Raw genomic sequence first — 17531 nt, 5'->3', positions numbered from 1 at the left:
TCTGTAATAGAGCTTGAATTAGGGATGCTGATACCTCCAGAATTTCTTTTATATTACAGAATTGCTTTAGTTATCCTGTTTTTTTTCTATATGCAGATGAATATTGTTCTTTGAAGGTCCACAAAGAACTGTGTTGGAAATTTGATTGGGATTGTGTTGAATCTGTAGACTGCATTTTAATAAGATGGCTGTTTTCATTATGTTAATCCTACTAATCCATGAGCATGGAAAATCTTTTCATCTTCTGATATCTTCTTCAATTTCTTTCTTCAAAGATTGAAGTTATTGTCATACAAGTCTTTCACTTACTCAATTAGAATTATGCTAAGATATTTTATATTACTTGTTGCTATTGTGAAGGATATTGTTTCCCTGATTTCTTTCTCAGTTTGTTAGTCATTTGTATATAAGAGGACTACTGATTTTTTTAGTTAATCTGGAATCCAGCCACTTCATTGAATGTGTTTATCAATTGTGGGAGTTCCCTGGTAGATTTTTGACATTGTTTCTGTATACTATCATATCATTTGTTAGTAGAGATATTTTGACTTCCTGCTTTCCAATTTGCATCCCTTTGTTCTCCTTTAGCTGTCTTATTGCTCTAGCTAGAACTTCCAGTATTATATTCAATAGATACGGAGATAGTGGACAGCCTTGTCTTGGATTTTAATAGTATTGATTTGAGTTTTTCTCTATTTAATTTGATATTGCTTATTGTCTTGCTGTAACTGCCTTCATTATGCTTGGGTAGGTCTCTTGCATATCTCATTTCTCCAAGACTTTTTCATGAAGGAGTGTTGGATTATGTCAAAAGCTTTCTCAGCATTGAATGATAGGATCATGTTTTTTTTTTGTTTGTTTGTTTTTGTTTTGTTTTGTTTTCCGAGACAGGGTTTCTCTGTGGCTTTGGAGCCTGTCCTGGACTAGCTCTGTAGACCATGCTGGCCTTGAACTCATAGAGATCCACCTGCCTCTGCCGTCCGAGTGCTGGGATTACAGGTGTGTGCCACCACCACCCGGCTCAGTTTGTTTATGTGATTGGTTACATTGACAGACTTCATATGATGAACTATATTCCTGTATCTCAGGGATGAAGCCCACTTGATCATGGTAGGTGATCTCTTAGATGTGTTCTTGGATTCAGTTTGCTTGTATTTTATGGAGTACTTTTGCTTCAGTGTTCATGAGGGAAATTGATTTGTAATTCTCTTTCTTGGTTGAATCTCTGTGGTTTGGTTTTCAGGGTGACTGTGGCCTCATAAAATTAATTTGGAAATGTTCCTTCTGTTTCTATTTTAGATAATAATTTGAATACTATTGGAATTAACTCTTCTTTGAATGTCTGGTAGAATTCTGCTCTCAAACAGTCTGGCCCTGGGCTGCTGCTGCTGCTGCTGCTGCTGATTATTATTATTATTATTTGCTGGGGTGACTTTTAATGACTGCTCCTATTTCCTTAGTGGTTATAGGCCTGTCTAAATTGTTTATCTGATTTTGATCTAAATTTGGTAAGTGATATCTATTAAGAAAATTATCTATTTCTTTTAGATTTTCTAATTTTGTGGAGTATTTTTTTTTAATTATGACTTAATGATTCTTTGGATTTTCTTGGTGTCTGTTGTTATGCCCCCCTTTTGGTTTCTGATTTTGTTAATTTAGACATTCTTTCTCCGACCTTCAGTTAGTTTAGATGAGGGTTTGTCTATCTTGTTGATTTTCTCAAAGAAGCAAATCTTTGTTTCATTGATTCTTTTTATTGTTCCTTTGTTTCTATTTTATTGATTTCAACCCCTAGTTTGATTATTTCCTGCCATCTACTCCTCTTGGGTGTGTTTGCTAATTTTTGTTCTAGAGCTTTCATGTATGCTGGTAAGTTGCTAGCATGAGATCTCTCCAATTTCTTTCTTTAAAAAAAAAAACTTTCTTTTTATTTATTCTTTGTGTCTTTAACATCATGCATCTCAATTACATTTATTTCCCTGTCCCTTCATATCTGCCTTCTGCTCTCGGACTCCCCCACAGATGTTTATAAAATTAAAGATAAAAAAAAGAAAAAAAAAAAGGAAATATCTCTTCATGTAATCTGTAGTATGACACAGTGAGTCATGCAGTAAACCATTTTGTCCTCTCCAATTTCTTTATGTAGGTCCTTAGTGTTATGAACACCCCCTTTAGCAGTGCTATCAATGTGTCCCATAATTTTGGCTATGTTGTGCCTTCATTTTCATTGAATTCTAGGAAGTCTTTCACTTCTTTCTGTATTTTTGTCTTGATTGAGTAATCATTCAGTACAGAGTTGTTCAGTTTCCATGAGTGTGTAGGCTTTCTGTTGTTTCTGTTGTTGAAATCCAGCTTTACTCTATGGTGGTCTGATAGGATCTAGAGGGTTCATTGAATTTTCTTGTATCTGTTGAGATTTGCTCTGCGATTGAGTATATGATCAATTTTGGAGAATATTCCACGAAGTGCTGAGAAGAAGATACATTCTTTTGTGTTCGTGTGAAATGTTTTGTAGACATCTGTTAGGTCCATTTGGTTCATTAAGTCTGTTAGCTCCAGTATTTTTTGGGTGGACTGGGGGAAGTGGGGACAGGAATAGGAGGCATCATGTGGGGAATCATGGAGGGAGAGTGTGGTTCGGAAAGATGACTGGAATTAGGGGCAGGCATCTCAGGGGTGTTGTAAAAATCCAGTGCAGTGGAAACCCACTGGGATGTATGAGGGTGACCCTGGTGAGGACTCCTAGTCAGTGAGGATACACAGCCTGAACTGGCTATCTCTTGTGATCAGGCAAAATATTAAATGGTGGAACTAGGACACTAACCCAGCCACAAAACCTTCTAACAGCCATTTGTCATGCCTGCAAGATATGCTGGGATAATGGTGGGGCAGAACTTGTGCGTGGCCTGGTGCAACTTAAGGTCCCTACCTGACACTGCCTGGATGGCCAGGACCTAGAGGCTGGCTGGATATCTCAGAGACCCAGGCTAGAAACAAACATAATTGGAAAAAAAATCAATGAAACAATTCCTAACAATATTCTGCTATATTCATAGATTGGTGCCTCACTCAATGGTCATTAGAGAGGCTTCATCCAGCAACTGAGGGGAGCAGAGACTAATAGTCAAACATTAGGCAGAGCTCAGAGGGAGGAAGAATTGTAGGAGCCAGAGAGGTAGAGGACACCATGAGAACATGGTCCACAGGATGAACTAAGCGGTGCTCATAGGGGCTCACAGAGACTGAAAAGACAACCATAGAACCTGCATGGGTCTGAGCTAGGACCTCTGCATATACCTTATGGTTGTGTACCTTGGTGTTTTGTGGGACTCCTGACACTGGGAGTGGGGGTGTTTCTGACTCTTTCTTCTGCTCTTAAAACACTTTTCCTCCTACTCATTTTCCTCATCCAGCCTTGATAGGAGGATTTGTGATAGTCTTATTGTAACTTGCTATACCATGTTAGGTTGATATCCCTGGGAGGTCTATTATTTTCTGAAGGGAAAAAGATAGAGTAGGAGTGGGGGTGGGGGAGAGAGTGGGGGGGGGGAGGTACTGGGAGGAGTAGATGGAGGGGAAACTGGTCAGGTTGTAATGTATGAGAGAAAAGTAAATAAAAGATATATATATATATATATATATATATATACACACAAATATATATACATACATATATATATATATATATATATATATAATACATATATATATATATATATATATATATATATATATATATATATATAAAAAACATGAAGTTGAGCATAGGCACTTAGGGATGGGGTTGTATCAGTTACTTTTCTATTGCTGTGATAAGACAACATGACGAGGCAGTTTGTGGAAGAAAATTTTATTTAGGCTTTACAGTTCCAGTTGGATAATAGGCTATGATGGCCAGAGGTCACAGGTAACAGGTGTCTAGAACAGTAGCTGCAAACACACATTTGGAATTACAAGAAGCAAACACGGAGAACTAATCTGAGATGTTGAGTTTTTGAAATTCTCAGTGATGTACTTCATCCAGTAAGACCACACCTCCTAATCTTTCCCAAACAGCTGATGACTGGAGATAAAGTATTCAAATGCTAAGACTTACAGGGGCTCATGTGAGCCACCAGAGGTGGAGCTGGGAGGGTTTGAGGAGAGAAGTGGGAATTTATATTATTAAATTACATTGTACCCATGTATGAAATTCTCAGCAAATTCATAAAATACTGTATTTTAAAAGCTGGGACATGGATAAATATGTACAAGAATGTTGTCATCTATGTGGTAGTAGATCTGCAGAAGAGAGGACACTCTCTTGAGTGGTATGACCATTTGTAAATTCCATAGTTGTGACAAAGCTGTCCCCTAGAGTCATTTAACTACTCTCTACCTGTCCCCATACAATGCTCAATAACAGTGGGTTGTCAGAAATGAGACTTGACCAATTGTTTATTTTTACAATAAAATGCATTTCTGTCATCTTTACTATTTTTTTGTGATGAAAATGTATCATTTTACTTGTCTATAGGCTATTTGCTATTCTTGAGAGTTATCTATTCTAAATATTTTTCTAATTTTCTCTATATGGTTGTTGAATATTTTCATCTTGATTTGTTGTAAGACTTAACATGAAAAATTAATTTAGAGTTTTCTTTTGAGACAGGCTGGCCTCAAACTTGCTGTGTGGCTGATCCCAGTTATCTTGCCTCTGTCTCCAAAATGCTGAGATTATAAGTTTATACCACCACATTTGGTTTTCTTCATTTTAGTTTTTCCAGTTTATCATCTGCCCTTTTATTCACTTTCTTATATACTTTTATAATTGCTGAAATAATTTTTCTATGGGTTGTGGGGATTTATTCTGAAATAACAAAAATTTGAATTTTTTCATAATTTGGTTTTAAGGTCAATGGGAGAGAAAGGGTTGAAGTGTTCTTTAGACAGGAACTTTTACTAAACCAGTACAGGCTGTAGGGCAGGTGTGGTGTGTGTGTGTGTGTGTGTGTGTGTGTGTGTGTGTGTGTGCGCACCTGAAGAAGTTCCATCCCTATAAAGCAAAGCAAGATGTCTACGTGTGAAGAATTTCAGAATTTCAAGGGAAAGAGAGGGTCTTTCAGTACAAGAAAGATAACTAAGTTAATATGTGACCTATCCTACCTTTGGACAGCTGGTACTGGGATGGGTGTTCTGGGTCCCCTCACACACTTAGGGCCTGGCTCTAACCCTTTCTTTTTAATTTATGGTATTATTTTTTGTTTTTAGATTGAGATCCATTTTTACTTTACCCTTTTTCAAAATTTGAGACATAGCTTTACCTTACTACTTTTTTTTTTAAATCAACTCCTCTATGTATGCCAACTCTGTTTACCGAATAGTTCATTATTATCCAAGGAAGTTTTCATTAGTCTAGATTACCTTGAGCCCATCCCAATATCAGAAGAAGAGCCCAGGCTATTATTGTGAAGCCTGGTGGAAAGCCTCCCTCTGCAAGTGATGACAGTTTCTTTCCTTTTCTTTCTTTTCTTTTGTTTTTGTTTTTGGAGACAGTGTTTCTCTCTGTAGCTTTGCACCTTTCTTGGAACTCACTCTATAGTCCAGGCTGGCCTCGAACTCACAGAGATCCATCTGCCTCTGCCTCCCGAGTGCTGGGATTAAAGGCGTGTGCCACCACTGCCCGGTGACAGTTTCTTTTCAAAGTCAACATTATTCAAATGAATGGAAGCCTGATCTTTAGAAGAAAACAAGTGTTCCCTAGAAATGATTGAATATTTCTTGTGTCTGGATTGACCTTTAATGGTGAGGCACAGTATCAGCAAATTTATACACTGTCTAGACTCTCCTCAAATGGGTATTGGGCTTCTTGTAGGAGATATTTTGGTTATTTCTATCCAAAATATTTAACTATATTATTTTGCATATTAGGTAGTTTCCTCTAAAAAAAAAATGAACCTTCCCTGCCCAAGAAACAAAATGTTTAGTTCAGTCAATGGTTCTTTCCTAAAAAATGTCTAGACTGTGAAATCGTGCTAGAGCTGGACATTGAAGGCCCTTGTAGTAGGGGATCTTGCACTTGACTCAGCTTGGACTGCTGATTATTGGCAGAAAGAGAAAAGCATCATCTGAAGTAGGAGCTGTTTCTGGGTAGGTGGAGTATGTGTTTGAGAACACTCAGAAAACTCACAAACACATCAGGCTGCTTTCTCATTGGCCTACAGTCGAGCCCAGACTCTCAAACTGGGACTGTTACTCCTCATGGTGAGTTTCACAGGAAGCTTATAGCAAATGAAGAGCAGGAGGTTAGCCACTGTCTTTCCAGCAGGCATTCTAGCTGGGAGCAACCACCATCTGTGAAAGCTAGTTAATAATTCTCAGCCTTAGCTGTGCATCAAAAGATTTGGGAAGCTTCAAAAATATTGATGTTTGGACCTCATATGGTGTCCCAACTACTGAAATCTGGTGCTTCTGAACTTTGGGGCTTCTTTCTGTGCATTATGAATTCATTTAAAAATAAAACTTGTCCAAAATGCAGTATGGAGAAGGGGAGGACAAGGAAAGAGATGGGCTTGTAAGGCATCAAAGTAAAACAAGAGTCTTGGCAGCTCCAAGAGATGCAGAGGGTGGTGAGCAGGGGTAAGATGGGATGCTGGAGATAAACTCACATGGGAGTCATGTTTCTCCCTCTGTCTCAAAGGCCAAATAGCACACTGCCACATCTTATGTGATGGAGGTAACTGCTGTTTCTCCAAGGGGTAAAATGCAAAACACCTACCAGACTTTGAGAGGAAAGCAGTGATGTTCTCTGTGCCTTCTTCCTTTAGGGAGTGGACTTCTTCAAGGCCTTGACCTTTCTCCACATAGACCCCTGTAAATACTGAGAGACCATTTAATCCTACAGTTCTCACGACTTGCTTAGGTTGTCTGCAGGGCCACATCCCTTGAGTTTTCTTGTGGAATAATAATGAAATCTTGCTAATTCATAATTCACAAGCCTGCATATTTGTTGAGATTTTAGACGGCATAAACAAAGGCTTAGCTTGGCTTTCTAGATTCTATTTATAAGGAAGACTCTAAAGCATTTTGCAAATAATACTTGTGTCTAAGAAACAGTTTAAATCATATCATTCCTGGAAGGTCAATGCCTTGTCAATGCTGTGTGCTTAGTAAACATTTGCGTCATAGGGTTGTAAGCATTTAACAATGCCAAAGGGCAACTTGACTTCAAGCTCTAGCCATGTTATAGACATACATCTCTGTATATGAAAAGTAAGGTTGAAAGTGAGGTTGAGCAGAGCTTCTGGACTGAGCATTTAGCTCCCCTTGGCAGAGCTGGAGGACCCTAGAGGAGGCATCTAGGCAAGTCCTGCAGGCTGTGGGAGCTGCCTTTTTACCTACTTGGAGAAGGCTGATGGCATCTCACTCTCAATTCTCTCTGAAATCTTAATGAAAAAAATTAATTCTTTGAGAAATCCATACAATATGTTTTAATCATATTCATTCCCTCTTCTTCAGCTCTTTCAGAGCTTGCTTCCATTCCCTGCATAACTAACTTTGTGCTCTCATTTTTTAAAAACTCACCAAGTCAAGTTTTTGCTTTGCTTCCCAACTCTTCCTTTTCTACTTTTAAGTGAGTCAGTGTGCTGTGGACTCATGTGGACTCAGCAGGGTGTCTTGGATCACTGGAGTGTGTGTGTGTGTGTGTGTGTGTGTGTGTGTGTGTGTGTGTGTGTGCTGGGATGGGCAGGTCTTCTTCTTGTTGCTTTGTTACCAGCCCCATGTCCTTAGCCTACCATAGATTTGAGGGATTCTACTAGGCTTTCTAACTGCTGGGAAGGGGATCCACCAGGATGCCAGGGATTGACTGACTGACACTGATGGATCTCCATTTATTTCATTGTTTTGTGGCTTATGTCACTAGACCTGGCAAAAGGGAGCCCCTGGCAGAACCATGTTTTAGACAACAGAATAACAAACATGGGTAAATCTATTGGAAATAAAAACATTGCCGTTTGAGAAAAAAAAAAAATCCCATTAAGGCTCTTAAACAAAAAAATCTTATTCATCAGACCCTTTCTTACAATGTTTAAAGTAAATGTGTAAATTTCCTTCATATGATTGTGAGATATGAGGGTTAGTTTTTTTTCCTTTTTACATTATTTTGTCTTTATAAATGCAGTAATCTAACTGCAGCTGCCTAGACAAAACATGCTCTCTAACTGTCTGTTTAAAGAACAAGTAAAAGGTGAGCTGTCACTTTGATGGTTGGGATTCTGGTGGTGGAACTTCAGACACTGCCATTGCTAAGATCCCCCTCCATTCTCTGTGCGGCTGAGCAAGAAAACACAGTGCCTGGCAGCAAGAGCCGCTTGATCCACTGTAAGCATTCACACGGCCAGTGTCTCCAGCTTACGCTTTTGGTCCAGACTCTTCTGTGCAGTACTGCAAGGTCCAGAAAATGGCCTCTTTTCTTTTTCAAAGGACAAAACAGAACTAGAGGATGAGAACCTAAAGATGATGTCATTGTTGATGCTGGAAACATAGACCAGGAAAGTGAACAGCCTGGCTCTGACCCCAGCTTTCCCTAGCTGTTAATAGCAGCTGAACCATTTTACCCTGCTGGCCAGGAAAGGGGAAAGCAGAGCTTAGCAGGTGGGTAAGGGACCCACAGTGGCCTCTGGTGAATTTCAGTCCCCCTTTTACCCAGTTGTGCCTTTCAGTGTCTCTTCCGTGCTGGTTGTCTGTGGCTTTCAAAATATCACTTAACGAGGACATTCGAGAAATTACTTGGGAGTGATAATCTATAGAATGTGATTTGATTATTGTTCACTGCAGGGATACCCCGTGGAGTGACAAGAGCCAGCACTGAGGCAGCTAGTGAAGAGGACTTGAAGGCTGTACCAGCTGTCTTATGCTGGCTTCCTCCCAAGAGCTCCTGATGGGATATTCTCCATGATTTCTAAGACCACCTGGAGTTATTAGTACCTTGAGCATTTCTGTAAGACCCCTTATTACCTTTTCTCATGCTGCCCAGGTGCCTTAACCAGCTCCTTATTCATGTGGAATCGGGAAATTATACACATACAAGTTTGTCCAAGGTGGAGATAGACATCGCACTCCTGATGGCCAGATGTCAATGACACAGGCTGTTCCTTAACATTCGTAAATCTGATATCTGTGCAATCAAGAGCCAGAGGTCTGAGCTCTTCCTCCTGTCTGACTCAAATATGTGTCATGGTGTTAATTAGAACTGGAGTTCAGCCTTTCCTTATATCGAATGCTGTTGGTAGTTCCTAAATTTTAATGATTTTTTTCTTTGAGATTTAAGTATTGAGGCAACTTAAAAGGTTTCTTCCTGAAGACACAAGAGTTGAGTTTAAAACAACAAAGACAACTTTGAGTTACTAGCATTTTTTATATTTATATTTACCAGCACTGAAATCTTAAAACAAACAAATAGAAAAGGAACTGGTGGGAAAGAATGAACTTATGTGGAAATACTTTAAGAACGTGACTAAAATTTTCCACATGTCTTGGTCAATGTTCTATTGTTGTGAAGAGACACCATGACCATGGAGACTCTTATAAAAGAAAGCTTTTAACTGAGGCTGACTTACAGTTTCAGATTAGTCCATTATCGTCAGGGTAGGGAGCATGGTGGCATGCAGGCAGACATGGTGCTAGAGAAAAAGCCAAGAGTTCTACATCTGGATCTGTAGGTAGCAGGAAGAGAAAGAGCCACTGGGCCTGACTTGAGCTTCTGACTTCTCAAAGCCCACCATGGTGACATGCTTCCTCTAACAAGGCCACACCTCCTAATCTCTCTCAAGTAGCGCCATTTCACTGCTGACCAAGCATTCAAATATATGAGCCTATGGAGGCCATTCTTATTCAGACCATCACAGCATACAAAATAATTAGCTGAGAATGTGGTTATTTTCAGTAGTGATTTTTAATTTAATATCTCCATGTAGACTTTAAATATTTTGGCAGCCTGAATTCATTATAGAACAAATTATTCCATTAAAAACATCAAAATTTGACTATTTGCTTATTTTTACCAGTTCTTCATCCTCCATGGAAATCACTATGCTTCTGAATATAGTGAACCAAACTAGAGGTGATGACACAGATTCTAAGGAGTCTTCCAAATAAAAAGACACCAAGTTCAAAGTTAAGACAGAAAGCAAGAAGAGGAAACAGATGTAAGAAAAGCAGCTCCTTGCATTTCATGGTCATGCCCTTGACATGTTCCTAATGATCCTAAGGAATGGGAGGTTATTCTCTCTTCCCCTTGAAAGAAGTTTGATCCTGGATTGGTGTTTAAGGGAAAGCATGTGTGGGTGAACTAATTGATGTGGCAATGCAGTATGGATTAGGGATGTGGTCAAAGCTCACAGATATGAAATATTGAAAATGAACTATGAATTATAGGCCTTTATGTATTAATATAACATGCCTTACACACAGAAGTTCTGGGAGAGTTCAGAAGTTGTCTGGATTTGTGCACATGGGCGTGAGGCTACATTTGTTTTTCCTTCTCAAAAGAGCTTATACTAATTGTATAAAACAATTGGGTTCCATTTTGATATTTCACACATTCTTACACACTGCTTGACTTTTTTTTTTTTTTTTATGCCCTTGCTATCCACACTTATCTCCAGGACTATTTGACTCTACTGTTTTTCCTTGTAAGCCACATTGCTTCCAGGACAAGCTTAAGACACATGGTTCAATCTCTATTTGCTGATTCAGTAGATCGTTAGAACTAGGCCCTAAGCTGTGATGTTAAGAAAATGTAATGAGTGAAAACACGAAAAATTTAGTAACCTGAAATTTCAGACTATCCCTGTCTGCCTGCACAGCTGACTGACTGGACAGGTTTGCTGATGCTTCAATGTCATGCTGTGATTGGCATTGGTGATATTATGAAGGTACAGAATTTCCAGGCCAACCACCATGTGGACCAGGTGGTGTTTGCTGTAACAACATCCAGATGCATCTTTATCCTTGAGATTGCACATTAAGTGTCACCACTAACTTTTAAAGTGATAGATGATAGCTTTAATAAGATGTTAACAGTTTTAGAAGATTAAGCTCAGAATTTTCTCCCCAAAGCAGTATGATAGAAAAATTTCTAGACTCATGGCTGGAATATGGAATCAAAACTATGGCTTAAGTCCTGGGAAGTATATTACATGATTTTCCAGCCATAAAACTGTGAACTCATTGCCAGAAACTCCTCCACAAGGCCTTCAGAAGTACATAGTATTGGTATGCTTTGTCTTATTTACTGGGGAAATCCATCAAAAAATATTTTCCTTATTTAGTGTTCTGGGGATATCTGAGGGAGATGGGCCTTTCTGTCTTACTATTGTATGGGCTTGCTAAGTAAGAATTTCCTTAACTTTTATTTTACTTAAATAGAGATATAATTATATCTACTTGTGGGATCCCATGTAGTACTTTGAACTTTATATATATTCTAGAAAAATTTTATAGAGGTATTTAATATAGTAATCTCACCATCTTAAAATTTCTTTGCAGAGAGGATGTAAAAATATATTATTCTAGATATTTTGAAGTATATAGTACATTATTAATAACTGGAGCTGGCACTGAACGCAGTAGATAACTAAAACACACTCCTCTTATTTGTAGGAAACTTTGTGCCCTTGACTAATGTCTCCTCTTTCCTTATTTCTTTCCAGCCCATCAGACTCATAACCACCTTTATACTTTTTGCTGCTATGGGACCAATATTTTCCAGATTCCACTTTTATGCAGGAACATTAATATTTAATAATGACCTGTGGTCCCATCCACCTTGCCATAAATTACAGGACTTACGTTTTAAAGGGTATATAATAGTATGTTGTGTAGATACACCATATTAAAAAATTAACTTACTTGTTGATGGACACTGAGATAGCTTACATATCTTAACCATTGAGAATGATGCTACAATGATAGGACTACAGGTATTTCTTTGGCCCATTGATTTCAATTCCTTGAGTCACATACCCCCAGTGGGGATTACTAGATCACACAGTAATTACACTTTCACTTTATTAATGACCCTCCATATTATTGCCTCACATGCCTGTATTAGTTTGGATTCCCACCAGCAATGTACAAGACTTCTCTTCGTTCCACACCGTGTTGAATTTTTGTCACCATTTTTCTTTCCAACAATAACCACTCCAACATCTGTAATGTAGTATCTCACTGTAATTTTTGTTTGCATGTATCACATTATTAGAATGGTTAAGTACTTTTGAAACACATCTTCCACTGTTTACAGCTTTCCTTTCCTTTTCCTTTTTGTTTGAATTATCTTTTCTGCTTGTCTATTTTTCAATACAGCCACTTATCTTATTGCTGTTGACTTGTCTGTATTCCTTATATATTCTGGGTATTCATATCCCACATCAGTTACAAATTCAAGCTTTTTCTTTATTGGTAGACTGTCTCTCCCTCTGCTCCTTTCTTTATTTTGCATATGATTTCCTTATTCTATTTTTATTTTATCCCCAGGCGCCTCCCCACTCCACACACTTTGTTTTCTTCTAGTAGCTTCATATTTTCAGATGTTGCATTTTTGTCTTTTGCCCACTTTGAACCCGTTTTATATATGATTTGAAATAAGGTTCCTATTTCATTCTACTGCATGTGGGCATTGAGTTTCATCGATACCATTTATTGAAGAGATTGCTCTTTGATCACACTGCCAATAGAACACTGTGTGTTCCTGGCTCCTTTGAGAAAAATCAATTGACTTTAAATACTTGAGTTTCTTTCTGGGCACTGTATTCTGTTCTATTGATCAATGTGTCTATCTTGATGCTGAAACCATGCTGTTTTGATTATAATAGCTTAGTAAAATTCTTTGAAATCAGACAGTGTGAGCCCTTAAATTTTGCTCATTTTACTCAAGATAATTTTGGATATTCAAGGTCTTTTATAGTCCACACAAAGCTTAAGATTGTTATTTTCAATGTTTTGTTTTTTTCCCTATGAATACACCAGTGAAATCAAGTTGGTAGGTTGAACTTGACCATGGTATGGTGGGTGCTTATATCATAGAATCCAGGAAGGCTATATATAATTTTACTCTGCTTGCCTATAGTTGTTGAGTATGAACCAGCACACCCTGTGAGACCTGTGCTTGGCCTAGGAGTCTTCCTGAGGTACAGCCATGGAGTCACCAGCTGTAACACCCGAGTCTCTGGGGATAAAGGGAGTAATCAATCACTCTCTGTCACAGGTCTCACAAATGGCTTAGTTAGCAATCAAGTGACCTTTGGCTTTGTGCTTTTTATGCAATCCATGCTTATAAGTATGGCCATGGTCTTTCTAGATGGATCCATGGATAAGGGAGCTACGCTGAGTGAGCCATGGCATACATGGCAGCAGTTCTGGTTAGAGGCAAAGCAGTGACAGGAGTCCAGGTTCTGCTGCAATCCTTAGTCAGCAAGGTTCCTTGAAAGGGGTTTCAGCCAGCATCACAGGTGGCCAAATGTGAGGCTACCTCTGGAAGTAGCAACTTTGCCTTTTATTTTTTAATGTGAAGAATCAGTTACACTAAAAATAGAAAATATCAAAATATCTGTTAAGACCCCAATCAAGTAAGTTTGTATATCTTGAAAGACCATATTTTAAAACATTGTAGGATCATTATCTAACAACGCTGGATCTATCTTCCATGACTTCAAAATAACACATTTCTCCCCCAGTAGTTTAAGTATACCATTTGACTTACTGAAAGAAACTGCAGCATCGTTAACAACAGACAGAAAGATAGAGGGCAGCATGAGACTTGAGTGAGGGTGCCCCTCTGAGGTCCAGGACTGCATAATATGCTCATCTGAAAAGTTGCCAGGAAAAAGGATAGAAGCCATGAAGCGGATCTACCCACATCCTCTCTCCCTCTCTCTTGAAGGACATGCAGCTTTTATTTCCCATTGTTTAAGAAGAAAGGGAGCCCTAGGAGACAAAGCCAATGAAGGGTAAATGAGTGTTCTGCCCTCTCAAAGTCAGTGTGAAGATTGGTCAGGGAACATAAGTAGGGCTCTGGAGGTGTTTTTACTGGCTGCAAACAACAGAACTTGCCTTGCACAAGGACTTTTGCGAGACCCTGTAATTGGATAGGTTTGGCTTCCTGAGAGAGGGGCGCATTGTGGTTCCTGCTGAATGCTCTGCTTGCGTAGGAGAGTGATTTACCATGCTGCTGAACAAACACAAGGGGAAGAGTCAGTGATAACTTCCAGCCTTGGCCTCAGCTTCAGCAGTGAGGTGGGCAGAGTAAGAAGGGAGAGCTAACAAGAGAGTGAAAGAGAGGAAGATACACAGAGAGGCTATAAATGTGTGTGTGTGTGTGTGTGTGTGTGTGTGTGTGTGTGTGTGTGTGTGAATGAAGTGGTTTCATTCTGCATGCTAAGCACTGCAGGTGAGGTCTAGCAGGGCATGCCACTTCATTAACTCATCACTCTGGTGAATAGCACCTGAAGATGCACTGCAGCAGCAACAGGGAAACTGTTGACCTCTGCTGCAGGCTACAGAGCCCAGAGAGCCAGCCTAGCAGAAAGGCAACAACAGCCCCAGGGAGATTTCCTAGGCTGTGGCTCCCTGCTTTCCCCTCTAAGTTACTGTATTGTCATCCTCATCCCTCCATCCCTTCTGCCCTCCTTCCATTTTCATCCCTTTACTCTGTGTATAAGGAATCTTTCCTTTTGCTGGGCAGAGAACATTTGTGACAAAAGGAGGAATAGCTAGCTTAGATGTGGGAGCCAACAGAGAGCTTTCAGGGGGAGGCATTTTAGGAGATGAGACCTCTTGTTACATGAAAATAAGAAAATGCTGAGGAGTATGTATGCTGGTTTGTTCAGAGGAGGAATGTCCTTCTAGAGAAATAACAGATAAAACATTTCAGAAGCTGAAATAAAACTATTTTCCTACAATTGTTGTTCCTTGTCACTTTGGGAAACAGTGAATGAATGTCCCCAGACACCTCTAGCTACCACGGTGTTCCCAGTCTTGGGAGCATATCTATCTAATCTATCTGTCTGCCTGTCTATCTATCTATCTATCTATCTATCTATCTATCTATCTATCTATCTATCTATCTATCCAATCTAATCTACCTCTGTCTCTCTTCTGTTGAAATCAGACACCATTTGCCTCTTGAAAGTATATCTCTTCTGTTAATGACAGAGGATATAACTCATGCTCAGTCCTCCCCCCCCCCCCAGCTCTGTCCTTTCCTGAGTTAGAGGATGGAGCCACATCTTGGCCACCCTGATGCTGAATTGCTGGAGCTTTGGCTTCAGATGGATGCAGTATTGACCCAGTCCTGGTCCACCCAGAGAAAAAGAAAGACAAACTACCTGGAAATGAAGGTGGCAGTCATCCTTAGTACCTTCTTTTTCTATGTAGCCTCAGTACAACACTTTAGCTATTTATTCTGCCTTAGCAATTGTTGGGACAGTGAGAAGGTCATGAAGAGGATTAAAGCAAGCCATCTGGTCTTTTCTAGATGGTCTGTCTTTCTTGGCTACATCTACCATGTAAACAATATGTGTTGAACATGTGCTGTAATAGCTGATGGAATCTATCACTCTTTCACAATTGTTTCATCAACAGAAAGTGACACAAATTTAAAATATTGTTTGCATTTCCGAAACTCAACAAAGTTTACTCACAGAAGTGGAATCTTCTAGGATCTAAGATGCTCATTTTCTTGGCTTATTGATGGATACCAGGTTCCTAAATATAAATCTAGCTGTGAAGGAAATAAGTTTCACACTCCATATTTTAGAGTATGGCTTCAGATTTCATACTGATAATATTAGTTAAGGTTAAAATCCTAAAAACATTGTTTGAAAATGCACATATAGGTATACTTTTGTGCTCTCAGGGCTGAATTCTGCTCCAACTAGTATTGAGCTGACTTAGAGAAAGGGTTTTATATTTCATAACTTGTAGTGTTTTGCTCTGGTGTTGTCATTTGACTTACTCAAAAAATATCCATTGAGAAAGAAAGACAAAAAACAAAACCATATGCTAAGTATTTTAACATCACACCCAACATTTAACTATATGGGGAATGAAGAGTGAGGGCAAACCCAGAAAGTCTGAAAGTTTGTGTGTTCATCAACCTGCTGGTCTCACCACACAGAGTCATACATCAGATATCCCACACATCAGATAGATAAATTAGGACTTACAACAGTAGCATGATTCCAGGTATAAAGTAGCAGTGAAATAATTTTATGGTTGAGGATCATCACAACATGAGGAACTGTATTAAAGGTTCACAGCATTAGGAAGGCTGAGAACCACTGATTTACCAGAAGTTTCTTTTAGTTATTATTATTTAGAGTAAAGACATAAAAAATTACAATAAGCCAGGGAAAAATAATTATGTCAGATAGATGAGTGGTCATGGCCAGAGTATCACTTCTGAGTAGGAATTTTTACATTATAAGCACAAAATGAGGAAAAGAAAATGTTCTTGGTAAATGTAAATCCTTTGAGCTTTGGAAATGGCACACACCAAGAGAAAATACAGTGACCAAAACACAGAATCTGTACAATGAACCAGCTATGGCTCTTTGGAATCCAACCATGAAGGCCTGAGAGGAAGACCTGTGAAGAAATTAGACAAAGAGCCCCTGAAGTAATGCTTGAATTTGTGCACATGGAACCTACTTTGTGCTGAGCGCAGCATGTAGCACTCTCAGGCTTTGGAAGTATCCTATTGATGACACTGGTAAGTACATGAAGCGTTATAGGATTTTATGAAAGCTTCTGTGGGGACATCTCTGCCTTCAGGCCTACCTTCTTTGAGAGCTATTTCTCCCCACTGGCTCTTTTTCTTTCTCTCTAGCTATTCCTCACCAGGCTAAGCTGGTGGCCTATTTATGACATGAATATAACCTGCCTCTTGCAAACAGACCCACCACACACTTGTGACATACTGAAGAGGAACTTCCAAAAATGCTCTGAGGGTCAGTATTTTTATTATTAGCCATTTAGTTAGATAAGATGTGCTGGATGTATATGGTTTTCTTCATTGTTCTGGTTAGGTTTTACTGACTAGATTGGTGACATCTGAAAAGTTTATGGTCATTGTTAGGGCATTGTTTGCATTTCTCAAGACTGCATTGGATCTTCGAGGTCTCTAGTCTTCTAGTTGTTTTATTTTTTAAAAATTAAAGTGTGTATTTACTTGTGTGTGTGTGTGTGTGTGTGTGTGTGTGTGTGTATGTGTGTGCATGTGTCCATGTGTGCCACATAGTACATATGGAGGTGAAAGGACAATTTGTGGGAGTCAGTTCCCTCCTATCACGTGTATCCTGGAGATGGAGCTCAAGTGATTATGCTTTGGGGCAAGCACCTTTACCCTCTACACCATCTTACCGGCCCATTTTTTTCCAAGTTTGTAACTTATTTCGTGACCTTGTCTACCAATTCTATTATGTCAGTTCTGGACCATTTGGATTTTCTTAGTCTTTATGACTTGTATTTTATAGAATTTTGGTGTATTT

Source organism: Onychomys torridus, chromosome 2 (assembly GCF_903995425.1).
Source record: "Onychomys torridus chromosome 2, mOncTor1.1, whole genome shotgun sequence".
Classification (NCBI taxonomy): domain Eukaryota; kingdom Metazoa; phylum Chordata; class Mammalia; order Rodentia; family Cricetidae; genus Onychomys; species Onychomys torridus.
This window is presented reverse-complemented; position numbering follows the sequence as displayed.